The sequence below is a fragment of the Ursus americanus genome, chromosome 10, assembly GCF_024610735.1.
Source record: "Ursus americanus isolate L20-20 chromosome 10, mUrsAme1.1.p, whole genome shotgun sequence".
Classification (NCBI taxonomy): domain Eukaryota; kingdom Metazoa; phylum Chordata; class Mammalia; order Carnivora; family Ursidae; genus Ursus; species Ursus americanus.
In genome coordinates this window covers 54,939,217-54,960,782 of record NC_142136.1, presented here as the reverse complement: position 1 = coordinate 54,960,782, position 21,566 = coordinate 54,939,217, and the positions used below count along the sequence as shown (strand labels likewise).

The window sequence follows — 21,566 nt, the reverse complement described above, 5'->3', positions numbered from 1 at the left end:
TTCCTTACCTTATTTAATCCCTTTTCAGAACAAAGCACTTAGTAACTCTCGTAATTATAATCCTCATGGTTCAATTCATTGAGTGTCTGTTACATGCCAGGTACCATACTTAGTTCCCCCAGATGTTGCTTTTAATCCCAAGGCACAATCTATGGCACAACCACCCCATTTTACAGTGGAAGAGCTTGAGGCGCAGTGTTTTGGCTACCCTAACGCCACAAACCAGACTACCATATTGCCAACAAAATTCAACACACCTCACTTACGCTTAGAAAAATGAAGACAATGGTTGCTTCTGGGATGGTTGATTCTCTGAGCCTGAAAAATGGTGGCTGAACCAGAATTTTTTTTATTTCATATATGTTTTTTTTTTTTTTTGAACATGGAGAATGGATTACTTTTAAAATAAAAGCTATTGAATTCCTTGATCTGAAAACACCTGCTGTATGAAAACTTCAAATCCCTGGAGAGCTGAACACCCAGCAAGCACTGAGTCAACACTAGATAGAATTGAACTGGGTTAAACTGATTATTCTTTCAAAAATGAAAGATACACAGAAATCAAAGTATAAATGTATTTCCATCATTAACAAAGTATCATTAGACCATATATGAATATACATAAACCCTTATTCTTTAGGTACCTTAACTAATTTATATATTTAACCTTGTTCTATCATAAATATGAATGATTCCCAACTTCTACCGCACAGGTGTATTTCCATGGCGTTTGTTTTAATGAAGAAATTTCGGCCCCACTCCAGAGGGCCTGAATCCAAATCTAAGGTAAAATTCAGGCATATGTATTCTGAAAAATCTCCGGATATTTTTTTGAACGGACCAGTAACTGTGAATCCCTACTAAAATTATTGTTCTCAACAGTAACTCAGCAATTCCTCCTCCTAGGCATGTGCCCAACAGAATACTGTTTACCAAAACACATGTAGATTAATAACAGCACAATTCATAACAGTCCCAAATTAGAAGCTAACCAAAAGCCTAGTGACAATAAAAAAAGATCTGGGGTCTATTCACACAATGAAAGGTTATAAAGCAGTCAATAGCTACATGAAATAAGGATCAGTGTCAATAGCCAGACACAAAAAACTACACATTGTGTAATTCCACTAATATAAAATGTAAAAACTGATGAAACTCATTTTTGCTGTTAGAAGTCTAGATAGCAGTTACCTTGGGTGGGGAGGGTGGGGAGGGAAAAGTGACTGAAAGGGAGAATAAGGAGGATTTCTTGTTTGCTGCTACTGTTTTGTTTCTCCATCTGGTCCTATGGGTACATTCAGTTTAGGGAAATTAATCATGTGGTACACTTATGTGCACTTTGCTATATTATACAGAATTATAATAAATCTAAAATGTCCATAAAATAGTTGTTTGGCAGTTTAAAATTTAAGAATCAAAAAATATTTTAAAATACACACAGAAAATGTGAGGTCAGAGAGTGAATAATAGATAGGGGCTGAGATCCCAAAAGGAACTGACCTAGGAGATTTAAATTCAGTCTCGTCCCTGAACTTCCCAAGACCATCTGTGTTGCATATTATTTTACCTCCTGAATAGTTGTTGCCAGGATTATGTAACACTAACTAAAGCTTAATAGTTGGCACACAGTTCACAGTAAGCATTCACTTCTCTCCCTTCCCTGGATTTTAGAACAAAATGCATGTTTCATAACAAAGCAACTGTTATTATTAAAAGTAGTATCAATTCAGGCAAGACCACCCAGAAATGTTTAGACCAGTTCAGAAATAATTCCGGACGATTTTTAGATACTCCTAATTTTGCCCGCTTTTCTGGGGTAGGAAAGCAAATGATAGGTGGTGACGAAGCTACCAGACAGACACATCCAGCAACCGTATCCATGTGGTGTGTAATGTGGCATCTGAAGGAACACTGGCTGCGACAGTTTTCAACAACCAGGAGCTGTGATTCTAACTCAGTGGGATATCACTAAAATGTGTCATTGAAGGAAAAAATGATCAAATTCCAACAGCCAAATTCAAACGCAGCAGGAAAAAAAAAATCGCATCTGGGTATTGAAGGATTTCGAGCTGAGTGGCAGTCAGCACTAGCGTGTTTCCATTTAAAAGCCAAATCATCAGATGCAGCAAAAAATTGGCATATGGTTAGTCATAGCACATTGACCAAATATGTGCTATGTATGGAGCCTCTGTCCTCACCACCCAGTTCTCATCAGGGCTACAGAGGAATGTTGGAGAGGATTAAGAAGGGCAAAGGTTGATAACTAGAACAAATAAGCACAACTTAAAATTGACCAACATTATTTATACAAAGAAGAGAAAAGCAGGGAGCAATTCACAATCTATGTTTGAATCGAAAGATCAAGGATTAAGGACGGAAATTAGAAGTACATTGTCAACAAAATCAAACCCATTCATCATTTAAACTTACTGTATGATTTTAGCACCCTATTGGTCCCTTTCTGCTTCCCCAGGCAAAAATGATGCCTCCCTTACTGGCTTTATTTTGATTAAAATAGCAGAGTCAGGATATAATCACTGCAACTTCTGATTACAATAATGAAACCATGCCTAGAAATGGAGGAAGTAGAATGAAAGACAAAGACTCTGGGAAACAAACTGAGGGCTTCAGAGGGAAGGGTAGTGGGGGAATTGGGATAGGCCAGTGATGGGTATTAAGGAGGGCACATATTTCATGGTGCACTGGGTGTTATATGCAAATAATGAATCATGGAACATTACATCAAAAACTAAGGATATACTGTATGGTGACTAACATAATAAAAATTATTATTAATAAATAACTAATTAAATATATTCCACTATCATTCTTTATGTTACTTGGTCACTAGGGTCAATTGCAAATGGTTCTACAAGTCCTGGATCATGACCATCCCCAAAATAGATACTAACAAAATTGAGGGAGTTATGGCATGTTATACTACCATGAAAGACTGATATATTATATGACAGATACCTGAATATCATAAAGGATGACTGAAGACAACAGTAAAATATAACTTTGCTCCTTACCTTTAAATCTTTAAAAATCTAATTTTCTGCCTTCTCCCAAAAAGTGAATTGATGGCTTACAAAAATGGGATCAGGTCTACAGCTAAGAAATAGTTTTAAAGGTCTGTTTACATGTCAAACTTTCACAAGCTGTCTACTCAGATAAGAGATGAAAAATTTAACTTTGATTTATTCTTAGAGTGACTGTAATGGAAAAAAATAGAATTTGAGAATTATAAGGTGATAGAGAATTAGTTCTAAAGTAGAGGTCAGCAATTTTCTTTTTCTTTAAAAAAACAGATAAACACTTAATGTAAGCCAAATGGCTTGTCACAACTACTCAACTCTGCATGAAAGAGCCATAGCCTATACGTAAGAGAATGAGCATGGTCATTTTCTAATAAACCTTGATTAAAACAGGCAGGGGGCAGTATTTAGCCTGAGGGCCACAGTTTGACAAGAACCCCTGCTCTTAGGAATATTAAGATGTGGTTTCCACAGGGGAGGTGGATGAGCACTGAGTGATGTATGGAAGTGTTGAATCACCATACTGTACACCTAGAACTAATATTAACACTACATGTCAACTAATATGAATTAAAATAAAAACTTAAAAAAGATGTGGTAGAATACAGCAAACCACCCTTTTACTCAATCTGGCCATGAGTACTTAACATGACTGTCCAAAAGCTTGAGCATGCATACTTTGCAAGATATTAAGTTCTTCAAGTCTCCTTACACTGAGAAAAAATCAGACAACCTTCTCTTCTCGATGTCTAAACACATTTCACCTGTTTTCATTAGCTTTGGAATTAAAGTACCAAAATAAACGAAATATAAGGCTTTGACACAACAGAAATAGGAAATTAGAATTCGAAGGAAGAGTAAATCTAGTCTATGGCTGACTCAAACAGAATTCACTCAATGCAAAAAAAAAAAAAAAAGACAATCAATTCTGAAATATGTACTTAATACAATTTTGCCCCTTGGTCTTTCCAACAGCACCATTAAAAACTCCAAGAATTATAAACAAATGGAGGCTCTACAGCCTAGTGCAACCTTGAACTACTGTCTGTGAAAATAGACTGCCAATTTCAGGAGAAAAGTGGTGTGGGAAATGCCAAAAGAGGTCACCTATGGCTACAGATCTCAAAGCTGGAATCATCCACTTTCCCCAGAGACAGCCAACTAGGAAAGGACCAACAAGCCCTTTTTCATAATAAACAGGAGAGAATAAGCATGCTGGTAACAGGAGCTTTCCTAAACCCATTCGGGATAGAGAAGGCAGGGCTGAATGAGAAATCAGGAAGTAGCAGCCTGTCAGTGAGGCAGGGTGTCTACAGCAAATATTTGCATCACTGTCCTGCAGTATCCATTTCTAATGGCTGGAGAGAAGTAAAGTTGTAAAGCTCATATGCAATGTATGATTAGGACCTTGAGTGAACAAGATGGCAATTGCACTAGACCTATGGAGAAATTCTCTAAGAAAAGGGAACGAATATAACATGGGTGGGGGACAGCTAGCAGACAGAGATTATTTGCTCCTCTCAAAAAATTTCCTTTGATATTATTGATTAAACATAGGTATGAATGTATAGGTCTTAATGAAGCAATCACATATATATAAATAACAGCTAGAAGCAGTGGTTCTGAGACCTCAAGCAAGCTCAGGTAAGTTAACAGACATCAGGGGATACAGAGGAGCTGGCTCATGGCAACACAAAATACAAAGTAGTCACAGAAATGTAGACCATGTTGAAAATACCAAAAATAGACACTGCTAAAACACCATAAAAGAGACAGAAGAGATTAAGTGAATAAAATGAAATATATTAAAGATGTAATTCAAGATAATTTCAGAGGAATTCAAGAGGAATTTAATCTACACATTAAAAAGGCACACTATGTTATACTCTGTTGGCTAGTTGAGTTTAAATTTAAAAAAAAAAAAAAAAAGAAAGGGCGCACTATGGTCCAGGAAAAACTGACAAGAACAATCAACAGCAGTACATTTCCAGGTTAACTTATTAGACATCAAAAGCTTTAAAAAATAAGTAAATAAATAAATAAACACCCTGGGTGGCTCAGTCAGTTAAGCATCTGCCTTAGGCTCATGTCATGATCCCGGGGTCCTGGGGTCAAGTCCAGAATCAGGCTCCTGCTCAGCAGGGAGTCTGCTTCTCCTTCTCCCTCTGCCCTTTCCCCATTTGTGCTCACACATGTGCACTCTCTCTCTCAAAAATAAAAAAGCTTAAAGCAAAGAAAGAAAACAGAAGTCTTTTGAGCATTCAAACAGAAGGAATAAGACACTTAAAATGGTGAAAAAAAAATTTCACTGTTCTACACAGCCATCCTTAACCAAAGATGGTAAAAATATATATGGTGTCCTTTTACTGGCAGTAGCCAAGACCCAGAAGAAGCCCAATTGTTCACTGATGGATAAATGGATTAAGAAAATGTGATACATACATACACACACACACACACACACACACACACACACACACACACTGGAATATTATTCAGTCTTTAAGGAAACCCTGCCATTTGGGATAGGTACATCTGGAGGACATGGTGCTATTTGAAGTAAGCCAGATATAGGACACATTCTAGATGATACCACTTATGTGAAGAATCTAAAATAGTCAAACACAGAAGCAGAGAGTAGAATGATGGATGCCAGGAGCTGGGGGACCACGGAGGGAGGAAAAAAGGGAGGTGTTAAAGGGTACTTTCAGTTACACAAAGTAAGTCCTAGAGATCTAGGATATGGCATAGTGCCTATAATTAATAGTATACTGCATACTTTAACATTTGCTGAGAGGGTTTATCTTAAGTATTCTTACCACAAAAAAAAATGAGGGAGGGAGGAAACTTGAAGTTAATAGATATTTTTATGATAGAAATTGTGTTGATAGCTTCATAAATATGTACTTATCTCCAAAGTCATCAAGCTGTATATATTAAATATGTACACTTTTTGTATGTCATATCTGAATAAAGTGGTTAAATAATTTATGTACAATGTTCATGAAAATGACAAGAATATTTGATGAAATGTTAAAGTATAAATACAGACATGTTTTTGAACTTTTAACACTCAAGGAATATAGTTCCATGAGTCATTTTTGAAGAATCCACTAGAGAACAATCTTCAATCAACCAAGAGGTAACCAGACAACTATGGTAAAATAGACATTGGTAAGCATTCATCCCAGCAAACTGTAGGATTAAGCTTAAAATATATGGGATTATGGCCACAAAGTAGGATTTAACATTATAAGCCCCAGGAATTCTTGGAAAATGATATTAACAAAACCAGAAGGAAAAGCAGAAGCAAAAAAAAAAAAAAAAGAAGAAGAAAAAAAGAAAAGAAGTTCATAGTAATACAAGCATGCTGATTTCTTCTTCCTTTATAGATTATTTAAAGCTCTCTAGCAGGAGTGCCTGGGTGGCTCAGTTGGTTAAGCATCTGCCTTCAGCTCAGGTCATGATCCCAGGGTCCTGGGATCAAGTCCCACGTCGGGCTCCCTGTACAGTGGGGAGCCTGCTTCTCCCTCTCCCTCTGCTCCTCCCTTCCATCCCCACATCCCTGCTCATGCTCTCCCTCTTTCTCTTTAATACATAAATAAAGCTCTTTAAAAGGTATACACATATACTTAGAAGTCACAAGAGATGTAAAAAAACCTTGATCACAGGCACATATCTGCACATCCTGGGTGCTAAATTCTCACAACGCATTTAGTAGGTTAAGTTTCTCCTAACAGTCTGACTTTTATGGTAGATCATCTAGAGAAAGACATTTGATTTTTGTTGAGAAGTTATCTGGAACCAAATCACTAAAACAGTTAAATTTAACATTAACGGAAATGGTCAAAGCAGAGAATCTCAAACTAAGGAATAAAGATATTCCAAGTACACATCGAGGTTTTTAGCAGTTACAAAGTTTGTGGGTTCCAAAAACTGCTACACATTTAAACCTTGAAAATTTATATACATAAATGAAAACAATTTCAAAACTATGATATTTCATAAATATTTATAATTATAAATCTCACTTAAATTTTTATTTAACAGTGAGGCACAAGTTTTGTTTAACAACTTGTGGTTCAGAAGATGTAAAAATGTTAGAGTTGCCAATTTAAAGAACCCTATGTTTTGTTCAATTTTATCCTACATTTAGTAAGTTAATTGTGTCATGTCAGCAGCACATACACTAGAAAGTTAATACCTATCCTTCTCAAACTATTGCAAGATAAGAAAAAGGAATGCTTCCAAGTTTATTCTACAGAGCATGACCCTGATACCAAAACCAAAGGCACCACAACAAAAGAAAATTATAGACCAATAGCTCTGATCATAGATGCAAAACCCTCATTAAAATATTAGCAAATCATATTCAATCCATTAAAAAAAATACCATTCAGCACAATCTAGTGGGATTTCAGAAATGTAAGCATAGTTTGATATCCACTAATCAATAAGATACACGTTAACAAAATGTAGGATAAGAATATGATTTTAATAGTTGCAGAAAAAGCATTTGACAAAATTCAATATCTGTTCATGAGTAAAAATCTCAAAGTGGTTTTAAAGAGAACATATCTCAACATAATAAAAGCAATCTATGACAAACTCAGCTAACATCTTAACAATGGTAAAAAACAGATCTTTTCCTTTAAGATTGGCAACAAAACAAGGATATCCACTCTTACCAATTTAATACTGGAAGTCCTACCAACAGCAGTCAGATGAAACAAAAGGCATCCAAATAATTAAGTAAAAGTGCCCCTATTTGCAGATAATATACTATATATCAAAAACTCTGAAGACTTCAGAGAATTAGAATAAATGCATTCAGTAAATAGGCAGGATACAAAAATCAGTTTACAATGATGTGTTGTATTTCTATACAATAAACTGGCAGAGACAGAAATTAATATAACAGTCCCATTTTTAGCTGCATCAAGAATACAGTATCTATGAATAAATTTAACCAGTAGGCAAAAAGACCTATTCTATGAAAACTAAGACATGGATGAAAAAAATTAAAGATGAACACAAGTAAACGGGATATGTGTCATGCTAATAAACTGGAACAATGTTAGAATATCCATTTTAACTACCCGAAACAATCTACAGATTCAATGTAATCCCTATCAAATGCAGTAGTATTTTTCACCTAATTGGAATATTCCAACAATTTCTATGGAACCACAGAAGGCCGCAAGTAGCCAAAGCTATGTTGCAAAACCAGAACGAAGCTGAAGGTACCACACTCCCAGATTCAAACTATACTACAAAGCAATAGTAACCAAAACAGTATAGTACTGGCACACACTGTGAAATGGGCATGTTCCTAGAAGCCTACAATCTTCCAAAACTGAATTAGGAAGAAACAGAAACTCTGAACAGAATAACTACTGGCAACAAAATTAAATCTGTAAACAAAAACCTACTGAAAAGTAAATGTCCATGACCAGATGACTTCAAAGATGATTTCTACAGAAAATCTGAAGAGTTACCTAGGGGCACCTGGCCGGCTCGGTCAGAAGAGCATGTGACTCTTGATCTTGGAGTCAGGAGTTTGAACCCCATGTTGGGTGCAGAGGTTACTTAAATAAAACTTTAAAAAAAAAAAAAAAAGGTAAAGAGTTACCTGTTCTTCTCAAACTAATCCAAAGCATATTCCTGATACCAAAACCAGACAAAGACACAAGAAATTACAAGCCAATATCCCTGATGAACACAGATGCAAAAATCCTCAAAATGTTACAAAATCACATACAACAATACATTAAGGGATCATTCACCATGTTGAAGTTGAATTTATTCCATGGATTCAAGGATAATTCAATATTCACAAATCAGCATCATACACCACATAAACACAGGATAAAAATCAGGATCATCTCCACAGATACAGAAAAAGCATTTGATGAAAGTCAACATCCATTTTTTGTAAGTGCTCAAGAAAATGAGTTTAGATAAACCTACCTCAACATAATAAAGGTCATGTATGAAAAACTCTCAGCTATCATCATCCTCAAAGGGGAAAAGCAGCTTTTCCTCTTAGATCAGGAACAAGACAAGGATGTCCACTCTCAGTACTTTCATTTAAGATAGTACTGGCCATCCTAGCCCCAGCAATCAGACAAGAAAAATAAGAGGCATCCAAATTGGTAAAGAAGTTAAACTTTCACTATTTGCAAACAGTACTTTATATGTAGAAAATCCCATGGATTCCGCAAAAAAACTACTAGAATAAATAAATAAAGTTGCAGGATACAAAATGAATACCCAGAAATTGGTCTCATTTCTTTACACTAATAACAAAGTAGAAGAAAAATTAAGAGAACTGTGTTTATAATTGCACCAAGAAAAATATCTAGGAATAAACTCAACCATGTGAAAGACCAATACTATAAAAACTCTGAAGTATTAATAAGTTGAAGATGACTCAAAAACATATTCCATACTCATGGATTGGAAGAATATTACAATGTCCATACTACCCAAAGCAATCTATAGATTCAATGCAATACCTATCAAAATACCAATGCCTTTTTTTTTTTTTTACAAAACTGGAAGAATACTAAAATTTGTACAGAATAGGCCAAATAACCAAAACTATCTTAAGAACAAATCTAGAGGTCCTACAATCCAAGACATACAGTAGTAATCAAAACAGTATGGTATTGGCACAAGAATAGACATAGATCAGTGATACAGAATAGAGACCCCAGAAATAAACCCACACTTACATTGTCAATCTATGACAAAGGCAGCAAGAATGTACATTGGTATGGGGAGAAGACCATGTGTTCAGTAAATGGTCCTCATAAAACAGTACAGCTACATGTGAAAGAATGAAACTGAAGCACTTTAACACCATAACAAAAATAAACTCAAAATGGATTAAAAACCTAAACATGACCATGAAACCATACAGGTTCCAAAACACATAGGTAGTAATTTCTCTGGTATTAGCCGTAGCAACATTTTCCTAGATAGGTCTCCTAAGGCAACGGAAACAAAAGCCAAAATCAACTATTGGGACCACATCAAAATCTAATGCTTTTGCACAGCAAAGGAAACCATCAACAAAAAGGCTACATATTGAATGCGAGATGACATCTGCAAATGATATCACCAATAAGGGATTAATATCCACAATATAAAGAACTTCCATAATTCAACACCAAAACAATGTGATTAAAAACTAGACAGAGGACATGAATACGCATTTTACCAAAGAGGACATGCAGATGGCCCACAGATACATGCAAAGCTCAACATAACTAATCATTAGGGAAATGCAAATCATAACCACAATGAGGTATCACCTCACACCAGTCAGAATGGCTAGTATCCAGAAGACTTAGAAATAAGTGTTGTTGAGGATGTGGAAAAAAGGAACCCTCATCCCCTGCTGGTGGGAATGTCAACTGGTACATCCACTGTAGAAAACAGGATGGAGTTTCCTCAAAAAACTAAGAATAGAAATACCTTATGATCTAATAATTCCACTACTAAGTACCTACCCAAAGAAAATGAAAACACTAACTTAAAGATTTGAAACATTTGAATGTTTGCTGCAACATTTGTAATTGCCAAGATATGAAAGCAACCATAGTGTCCAACAGACAAATGTCTGAGGAAGGTGTGGTATGTATATGCAAAGAGTATTATGCTGCCATAAAAAGGATGAGATTGTTCCATTTTTGACAGTGTGGATGGGCCTACAGGGTATAATGCAAAGTAAATTAAGTCAGAGGAAGACAAATGCCCTGATTCATTCATATGTGGAATCTAAAATGAATTTTTTAAAAAGCAGAATCAGACATGTATATATTTTACACTTACACACATAGAGAGAGAGAGAACAAACTGATGGTTGCCGGGGGGGGGGGATATACAAAATGGATAAAGGAGTGGGATACAGGCTTCCAGTTATGGAATAGGTCATGGAAATAAAAGCCACAGCATAAAGAATACATTCGATGATACTGTAATAGTGTTGTATGGTCACAAATCTTAGCTACATTTGCTAACACAGTATCATGTATAAACCTGCCAGACCACTATGTTGTACACCTGAAACTATGTATCATTATAGGTCAACTATGCCCCCCACCAAAAAAAAAAAAAAAAAGCTTCAAAACTGAAAAAACCTATCTCATTCTATGAATGTCTTTTCTAAAAATTACTGAAATGACTAGTGCAGTTGCTGGGTCCTAGAGTAGCCCTATTTTTAACTTCTCGAGGAACCTCCATATTGTTTTCCCCAGTGGCTGCACCAACTTGCATTCCCACTGGTGGAAGAGGGCTCCCCTTTCTCCGCATCCTCGCCAACATTTGTCATTTCCTGACTTGTTCATTTTAGCCATTCTGACGGCTGCAAGGCAGTATCTCACTGCGATTTTGATCTGTGGTTCCCTGATGCCAAGTGATGTAGAGGTTTTTTCATATGTCTGTTGGCCATTTGCAGGCCTTCTTTAGAGAAGTGTTTATTCATGTCTTCTGCCCATTTCTTGACTAGATTTGGTTTTGGGGTGTTGGGTTTGAGAAGTTCTTATAGATCTTGGATACTAGCCCTTTATCTGATACATCATTTGCGAATCTCTCTCCCCAGTCTGTAGGTTGCCTTTGAAGTTTTAATGACTGCTTCCTTTACTGCGCAGAAGCATTTTATCTTGATGAAGTCCCAGTACTTTATCTTTGGTTTTATTTCCCTTGCCTATGGAGACATGTCTAGCAAGAAGTTGCTGCAGCCGAGGTCACAGAGGCTGCTGCCTGTGTTCTCCTCTAGGATTTGGATGGACTCCTCTCATTTAGATCTCTCACCATTTTGAGTTTATCTTTGTGTATGGTGTAAGAAAATGGTCCAGTTTCATTTTTCTGCATGTGGCTGTCCAGTTTTCCCAGCACCATTTACTGGAGAGACCATCTTTTTTCCATTGGATAATCTTTACTGCTTTGTCGAAGGTCAGTTGACCATAGAGTTGAGGGTCCATTTCTGGGCTCTCTATTCTGTTCCATTGACCTATGTGTCTGCTTTTGTGCCAGTACCATACTGTCTTGATGATTACAACTTTGCAATAGAGCTTGAAGTCCATCATTGTGATGCCACCAGTTCCGGTTTTCTTTTTCAACATTCTTCTGGTTATTCTTTCCTGGTTCCATACAGAAGGGGTACCTGTACCCCAATGTTCATAGCAGCAATGTCCACAATAGCCAAACTGTAGAAGGAGCCAAGATTTCCATCGACAGATGAATCAATAAAGAAGATGTGATATATATATGTATACACACAATGGAATATTAGCCATCAGAAAGGATGAATACTTACCATTTACATTGACATGGATGGAAATGGAGGGTATTGTGCTAAGTGAAATAAGTCATTCAGAGAAAGACAATTATATGGTTTCACTTATATGTGGAATAGAAGAAACCATGTAGATGATCATAGCGAAGGGAAGGAAAGCTGGGAAATCATCAGAGAGGGAGGAAAAAAAAAACATGAGAGACTCAACTATAGGAAACAAACTGAGGGTTGCTGGAGAGGAGATGGGTGGGGAGATGGGGTAACTGGGTGATGGCCAATAAGGAGGGCATGTGATGTGATGAGCATTGGGTGTTACACGCAGCTACTAAATTACTGAACATTACATCTGAAACTAATGATGTACTAAATGTTGGCTAATTAAATTTAAATTTTAAAAAAGATGCCAAGAAATAAAAAGAATTACTGAAATGCAACTATCCAATCTTCACTTCTACCCTTCTATTCTGAGAATTCGCAATCTACTTGGGTCTAAGTTTTTGTGATTGTGGCAGGAAGATCCATAAAACCAAGTCACCTAACACAGAGGAAGGACTCCGGGCCATGGTCACCATGTACGAATGAGGAACTGTACATACTAGTGCTGAACACCAAGGAGCAAGGGCACTTCCCTAAGATGAACTTTCCTTAGAAAGGGCAGGAAGATTCTTTAAAACACTGTGGCAGGAAACAGCCAGGGCAATACTTGGAATAATCATCTCCAATTCTCTGTCCACATGAGGTTTGAAGTAGGACGGACCTGTTTGGTCTAAGACTCTGAAGTCCTTTGTAAACCTGAAGAAGGAATGTGGGATAATAACAGGCTTCAAAAGGGAGATATTAGACTTCCTGGCATAAGGATATATAGGAGCTCAAATGATTAATTTTTACAAATAAAATATGTGACCATCTTTTTTACTCCAATATTGTGGAGGTTTTAATAAATATGTTCATGGACAATATATCACCTTATCCTGGATCACATAGTTTAGCACAGTTTGAGCATAAAGAGGAATAATTTTATCTTAATGTGCAGTAATATTCTTGTCCATTTCACTCATTTATGGGACCCCATCTATCTATAAAAGGCCCTGAGGGGCTTACATGTCAGGATCAGCAATATAGGGTAGACAGAAGGAAATTTTTGGATTTTAAAAGTGAATAATCCAATTAAAAAATATGTAAGTGATGAATCACTAAATTCTCCTGAAAGCAAAAATAATTAAACCAGGTCAAAAAAAAAAAAAAAAAGGGCTGAAGCCATGAATAGACATTTTTCCAAAGACAACATACAAATGGCCAACACACATAAAAAGATACTCAACATCACTGATCATCCAGGAAATACAAATCAAAACCACAATCAGCGATCACCTCACACCTGCCAGAATGGCTAAAATCAGCAACACAACAGGTGTTGGCAAGGCTACAGAGAAAGGGAAATGCTACTGTACTAATACGGCCACTGCAGCAAATAGTATGGAGGTTCCTCAAAAAGTTAAAAATAGAACTACCCTGCAATCCAGCAATCACACTAAGTATTTGGCCAAACAATACAAAAATACTAATTCAAAGGGTTACACGCACCCCCATGTTTATAGCAGCACTGGCTAAAATAGCCATATTATGGAAGCAGCCTAAGTGTCCATTGGTGGATGAATGGATAAAGGTGGAATATATATACACCATGCAATATTACTCAGCAATAAAAAAGAATGAAATCTTGCCATTTTCAACAACCTGGATGGAGCTACAGAGTGTTATGCTAAGCCAAAGAAATCAGAGAAAGACAAATACCATATGTTGTCACTCATATGTGGAATTTAACCAAACAAATGAGCAAAGGGGGGGGGGAATAAAGAATCCAAGCAAGAAACAGTCTTAACTCTAGAAAAGAAATTGATGGTTACCAGAGGGGAGATGGGTGGGTGGATGGGCTAAATAGATGAGGATTAAGGAGGGCACTTGTTGCAATGAGCACCAGGTGGTGCCTGTAAGTGCTGAATCACTATATTGTACACCTGAAACTAAAATTGCACTGTTGGTTAACTGGAATTTAAATAAAAGCTTAAAATAAGAATATAAAAATAAAAGGGGTCTCATGAAGGTGAAAATCTGGCTTTTTGGATAAACAGTTTTACTCCTGAGAAAGTCAACACTTCCTATTCACATTGACTAATGTATGTCTATTGAACCCACTGGAATGTAGAAGAACCAAGTATATGGTCTACCCATTTTATTCTGTCAAAATTCAAGATGGGGGAGAGCTCCAGGGTGGTCCAAACCAAGGGCACAATCAGGCCACAGTGCTAAAAGATACAGCCTTCACTGAAAGAAGCAAAGACATTAAGAATTTATCCTCTGAGTAGTGAGAGCTCTCATTTGCTTTTTTGATGCATTTCCTCTCATAGGCTGTTTTCATAATGCTTGTTCAGTAAAATTAGTCCAAAGGATTTTTCTCCTTTGGAAAGTACTTCAAGTCTCCCCATCCCCTACTACTCCCCCACCAGTGTTAAGTTGGGAATGGAGTGGGGCACAGAGGAGAGGTCCAACAGCTGTTAGGCATGACTCTGACCACACAAATAGAACCCTCACAACCCATTCTGGATCCCTACATGCCCTAGTTAGGAATAAGTGTATTTGCCAGGAATAATCCTCCAGCACATACCACAGACCAGGGTGGCTGTATCCACAGTTGGAGCCAGAACAAAATTTGGGATCCTGCCTAAGTATCTTTGAGATCCTTTTTACCCAATAGGCATCTGCAAAATTTTATGAGGTAATTCTTGGGTATCAGCAAATATATTTGCCTCAATTAGTTGTTTTGTTTTGTTTTTATTTTTTAAACATGTACCCATTTAGGGAAAGAGAATAAGAGCACGCACATGAGTGGAGGGAGAGGCAGAGGAAGGAGGAAAGAAGCAGACTCCCTGCTGAGCATGGAGCCCCACACAGGCCAATCCCACGACCCTGAGATCATGACCTGATCTGAAATCAAGAGTGTGATGCCCAACCAACTGAGCCACCCAAGTGCCCCTATGCTTTTCTTAGAAGAGATTATCCTCTTGCCCTATAATTATTCTAAATATATTTATCCCAAACCTAGGTCATGTCTGGTAGTAAGTTAGGTATTTCAGGAAATATACCTAGTAGGAATTTACCAAATGGCTTCCTTGTGACTTGAAACAAAGGCAATGCCCTTTGATGCACCTCAGTAGGACTCAGGCACCACAGCCAATCTCAGCAAATAAACACAGCAAGAAAATAGGTAAATCCAGTACTACATTCCACTAGTAGACTAGATAGTCCTTTGACTAGTCTGAGCAGAAATCCTTATTTAGAAAGGGGTCCATTCCAAATAGTCCCAAGGAGGTGGTTAACCACATCACCCTGTTCTCTCTTTCTACAAGAACGGGCAGGTGGCAGGACCTAGACTGACCCGGTTCAAGTACTCCATTCTTCCAAACACCTTGATTGGTTCAGAGATAGGCATCTGAACATCAGGGCCAATCAGCATCTTCCCTGCATGTGATCAAGGGTTATCACAGTTAAATCCTTTTTCACCAGCTTCAATAATAGAATAAAATGGCATCGTCAACAGCCATCTTTCCCAGCTACGTGGGGGAAGCCATCTGCAGTAAAAAGAAAACCAAGTGAGCCCAGAGGAAAGCTAATTCTAGAGACAGAAATACAGTCTGCATCCTTTTAGCCCCTAGATCTTGCCATGCCTGAAGTACCAGTTCTATTCCCGGACTTCTCAGTTACATGTGACTCTCCTTTTGATGTTTCTTTGACTTAGATGTATGCCACTCGCCAATAAAATCTTGAATACTACAATTGCTATGCCTTAAAAGGAACAAGCTATTTTTAAAACTCTCACCTTAAAGCCAGTGTGTCCCAGTTATGGTAAGGATGTAAGATCATCCCTGGCTCTCTTCCTATGACCTTTAATCATTAAGAAATAATTACCTATCATAAATTTAACATACATATGACTCAGAAAACTTATAAAATCCAAAATGAACAAAAAAAAATACCATAACTCTTTGGCCCATTTTAATGTGTTTTCTTTCAATTTAAAAAGGACATACAGGTTCCTAAAGGTAAGTTAATATTTCAGAGGGGTCTTCCTATCCTACTCCTGTTTAACATGTGAGTAGTTTTCCACATAATGAAATACTTTACGTTTATGACTCTCAAAAGATTCTCAGGTCATCTGCTTTTTAAGAAAACAATTCCATTGACAATTGCACTGAAAATAATATCCCTTAGAATAAGCTTAACCAAAGAGCTGGAAGACCTATACTTTGTAAACTAAAACACTGATAAAGAAATTGAAGAGGATACAAATGGGAAGATATTCTATACAGATAGATAAGAATGTTGCTTAAATGTCCATACTATCCAAAGCAATATACAGATTCAATGCAATACCAACAGCATTTTTCACAGAACTAGGATGCTAAAATTTATATGGAACCACAGAAGACCCCAACTAGCCAAGCAATCTTAAGAACAAAGGTGCAGGTATCACAGTTCCAGATTTCAAGCTTTACTACAAAGCTGGAGTAATAAAAACAGTATGGTACTGGCACAAAAAAATAGACATATCAATGGAACAGAATAAAGAGTCCAGAAATAAGCCCATGCTTATATGGTCAGTTAATCTAGGACGAAAGAGGCAAATGGGGGAAAGACAGTCTCTTCAATAAATGATACTGGGGAAACTGGACAGCTACATGTATAAGAATGAAACTGGATCACTTTCTTACACCACACACAAAAATGAACTCAAAATGGATTGAAGACCTGAAACCATACAACTCCTTGAAAAAACAGGCAGTCATCTCTTGGACATCAGCCACAGAAACCTTTTTCTAAGTGTCTAAGACAAGGGAAACAAAAGCAAAAATCAACTATTGGAACTACACCAAAACCAAAAGCTTTTGCACAGTGAAGGAAAATATCAACAAAATAAATGAGCAATATAATGAATGGAATATATTTACAAACGACATATTTGATAAGGGGTTAATATCTAAAATATATCAAGAACTCCTACAACACCACCAGAAAGACAAATAGTCCAATTAAAAGCTGGGCAGAGGACCTGAATAGACCTTTTACCAAAGAAGATATACAGATGGCCAACAGCCGCATGAAAAGATTCTCGATATCACTTATCGGGGAAATGCAGATCCAAACCACAATGAAATATCACCTCAGGGGCGCCTGGGTGGCACAGTGGTTAAGCGTCTACCTTCGGCTCAGGGCATGATCCCGGCATTATGGGATCGAGCCCCATGTCAGGCTCCTCCCCTGGAAGCCTGCTTCTTCCTCTCCCACTCCCCCTGCTTGTGTTCCCTCTCTCGCTGGCTGTCTCTATCTCTGTCCAATAAATAAATAAAACCTTTAAAAAAAAAAAAGAAAGAAAAAGAAATATCACCTCATACCAGTCAGAATGACTAGTACCCAAAAGATAAGAAATAACAAGTGTTGGTGAAGATGTGTGGAAAAAGGAACATTTGTGCACTGTTGGGAATGCAAATGGTACAGTCACTCTGGAAAACAGTATGGAGCTTCTTCAAGAAATTAAAAACAGGAATACCATATAATCCAGTAATTACACTACTGGTTATCTACACCCCCCCCCAAAAAAAAAAAGGAAACACTAATTTGAGAAGATCTATACACCCCCCCCACCGTTTATTCAAAATAGCCAACAACTGAAAGCAATTCAAGTGTCCATCAATAGATGAACACATAGTGTTATATGTATACAAAGGAATATTACTCAGCCATAAAAAAATGAGATCTTGCATTTTCAACATGGGTGGACCTAAAGGGTATAATGTTAAATCAAGTAAGTCAGAACAAGAAAGACAAATACCATAGGACTTCAAACATATGTGAAATCTCAGAAACAAAAATAGAAAGACAAAAAGACTATTAAATACGGAGAATTGGTGGTTACCAGAGGGAAAATTGGTGGGGAGGGGGTTGGATGAAACAGATAAAGGAGATTAAGAGTACACTTATGATGAGCACTGGGTAACATACAGAATTTTTAAATCCTTCTGTTGTACACTGTATGTTATACTTCAATGTAAATAAGATTTTTAAAAATGTTTTATTCCTTTGGCTCCCAGGACACCATATTCTCTGATTTTTTCTCCTTATCACCCCAACCCAGTGTCCTCTGCCGATTCTTCCTCATCTCCCTCACCTTTAATGTTGAGGTATCTCTGGATTCAGTCCTCAGACTGCTTCTCACTCTTAGATAGGATGAGATTTCTTAAATATCTCATGACTTTCAATACAATCTATATACTCAGAGTATCTTAACTTATATCTGTGGCCTGGACCTCCCCATTCTCCTCCAGATCCTTACATTCAACTGTGTTATAAGACATATTTGTTATATTTCCAGTTTAATATGCCCAAAAATGATCTGACATCTATCCAAAACTTGTACCTCTAAAGCCTTCCCCCTTCAGTTAAGGACAACTCCATCATCCCAGTTGCTCAGATCTAAAACCTGAGTCATCTTGGACACTTGTTTTTCTCACATGCCACATCCTGTCCTTCCACTTCCCACTCTCAGAAGTTCCCCCCACCCCCACTACCCCATGTTGCTCTTGTGTACTTTAACATTTTCAGTGACACTGCTTTTAAGATCACCACCAAACCCATGTTGCTAAATCCAAGGGACTCATCTATGCTTTCATCTTAATAGATATCTTAATGGTAATAGATCTCTAAGCCTTTTTCTTGAAAACACTTTCTTCTACTGGGTTCTAGGACACCAGACTGCCCTAGTTATCTTACTATTTCTTAAATTTTTTGCTGAATCTTCTACCTCTTTCAAACCTTTAAAATCCATCCCTTCTCTCCAAATCAACATCATTTCAGCAATTACCTCCTGCTTCTACTGCATTGTCAATTTCTCCCTTTCTTCTGGATCATTCCATCACAAAACCATGCTATAATTTGTCCTGTCTTGAAAAAAAAAAAAAATCTTCTTTGTCTCTTTTCCCATCAGTTACAACTCCATTTATGTTTTCTGAGAAAAATCCTCAAAGTAGTTATCTATACTGTCTACACTTACCACTTCTTCCTATTTTTTTTTTTTATCTATGTTGTTGGGCTCTTAGTTCAACTGCTCCAGATGGTTCTAATCCAAGCCAAAAGCTTCCATTTTGACAAACATGGTTCTTATTTCTCATACTCAGCTCACCAGGAGTATTTGACAGTTGAGTACACTCCCTTATCTCTCTCTACCTGACTTCTGGGATACCATTCTGTGTTCCTCCTTACTCACTGGCTGCTCCTTCTCATTCTGCTTGAGTAGTTCCCTCTAGATTTCCCCAACCTCAAAATACTGGAGTAATCCAGGGCCCATTCCTCAAACCTGTTTTCCTTTCTCTATTTCCACCCACTCGCCCTAGATAATCTCACCCCATTTCACACTTTATATACCATCAACATGCCATTGATCACCAAGTTTACACCTCCTTCCTACACCCCTGTACTCCCACTTGGTACCACCAAATACTTAAGTGCATGAATGAAAGCGAGAACCTCATCTTTAAGGTTATACTCAGCACTACAAAAGTATAGCACTCAAAGGTTATGCTATTTTTATGGGTATTGTTAAATATCCCTGTGAGAAGATTTAAAAGAAAAGAGTTAGTAGTTAATTCCAAGTAGGTGCTTCTTTTGACACAAGTCAATGGTGTTAAGAGTAGGCAATTTAAGGCCTTGTTTTCCAAGCACGCAGTGATCAAGCAATCTGGTTTGTTCCAAACCAGAGAACTGGAACATCCAAAGGAAGGAATGGATTATTTATCATTTGGGGAATCTTCTGTGAAAATCTGTTCTCATTCTCAGACTATTAAGATTTGGACAGCATAAATCTCAGGGACATATTCTTAAAAAAGAACATGGAGTTAAAAAGTCTGTGCAGCCATTTCAAAATGAAATCAGATATAGTCCACTGAGCAGAGGTAAAGTTGACATGATCTTGAAAAGAAACGTAAAAAGAACAGAACAAGGATCTGGTCCATGTTTCTTTGAACAAGAAACTAAAGGATTTCCTAAATATCCATGCCATATAACTGTTTTTCAGACTATAATCCATAGGAAGTTTATGCACAGCAACATGGGTAAATCTCACAAACATACTGTTGAGCGAAAGAAGCCAGAACCAAAATGAGTATATACTACATACTTCCAATTAAATCAAGGTTAGAATAACATGAGAGAACTTCCACAAGTGATGGGAATGGTGGCTATCTTCATTTGGGGGATGGTTATACAGGTGTATAGTTGTCAAAATTTGAACTATAGACTTAATATTTTTACACTTTAAATTGGGTTACATTTTACATTCATTAAATTAATAAAAGGGCCCTTAAATCAGTGTTATGAGGCATAGATGGGGAGTGAGCAAGACAAGGTCAACAAATTTCTTCACTGCACCATCTCTCACTGCACTGAATATGTTAACATACACTGTAGATCTCTAAGAGGAGGCTATAGGATGCATTATGTTCCAGGTTTACTTGCTCAAGGAATTTCCCTCACATATATACTAACATCTGTAAGGCACTAATGTTTCAGAAGCCACTAACTTTTGACTGGAAAAAAATTAAGGGCTACAAATACCGCCACAGCCATTTAAAAAAAAAAAAAATCAACACCTGATTTAAGCAATGCCCTTTTAGGGAACACTTCCCAGAATAAACTGGTTGCAAAACATATCCCTAAAGAAAGTCCAATTAGGTACTCAAGATACTGTGCCCCAAATAAGTTTCATTTTGGGATTGTTGATCTTAAATTCCTTATGGAAACAGAGAGTAAACCTAGTTGTCTACTGAAGAACTTCTGATTTATGAGAAGAAGGTATTCATCAACATATCGACAATTTCTTTTGTTTTCCGTAAGACATAAAACTCATCCAGAGTGGCACTGAAGCATTAAAACACAGGTTTAAAAACATAGGCCTTAGGTTCCCCAGGAAGCCAACTGTGAGACAGACTTGTGTGTGGAGGATTGATTGCTGAGAGTTTCAGATCAATACCTGCAGGGGAGCGAGGGAGGCAGGACTAGGCAGAGGGAGGAGATGAACTGTGATGCAATCTCAACAAAGACCTGGGCAGATCCCATGGAAATTCTGGTACCAGGATGGCCCTTCCACATCATCCAGCCTTGAGGCAAGGAAGGCA

General features: G+C 37.3%; 1 long non-coding RNA gene across 2 annotated transcripts in view; it reads right to left on the bottom strand.

Annotated features, from left to right (window-relative positions):
• Positions 1 to 21,566, bottom strand: part of LOC123791837 (uncharacterized) — a 414,294-nt gene that overhangs the window by 355,476 nt on the left and 37,252 nt on the right. The window lies entirely within an intron of this gene.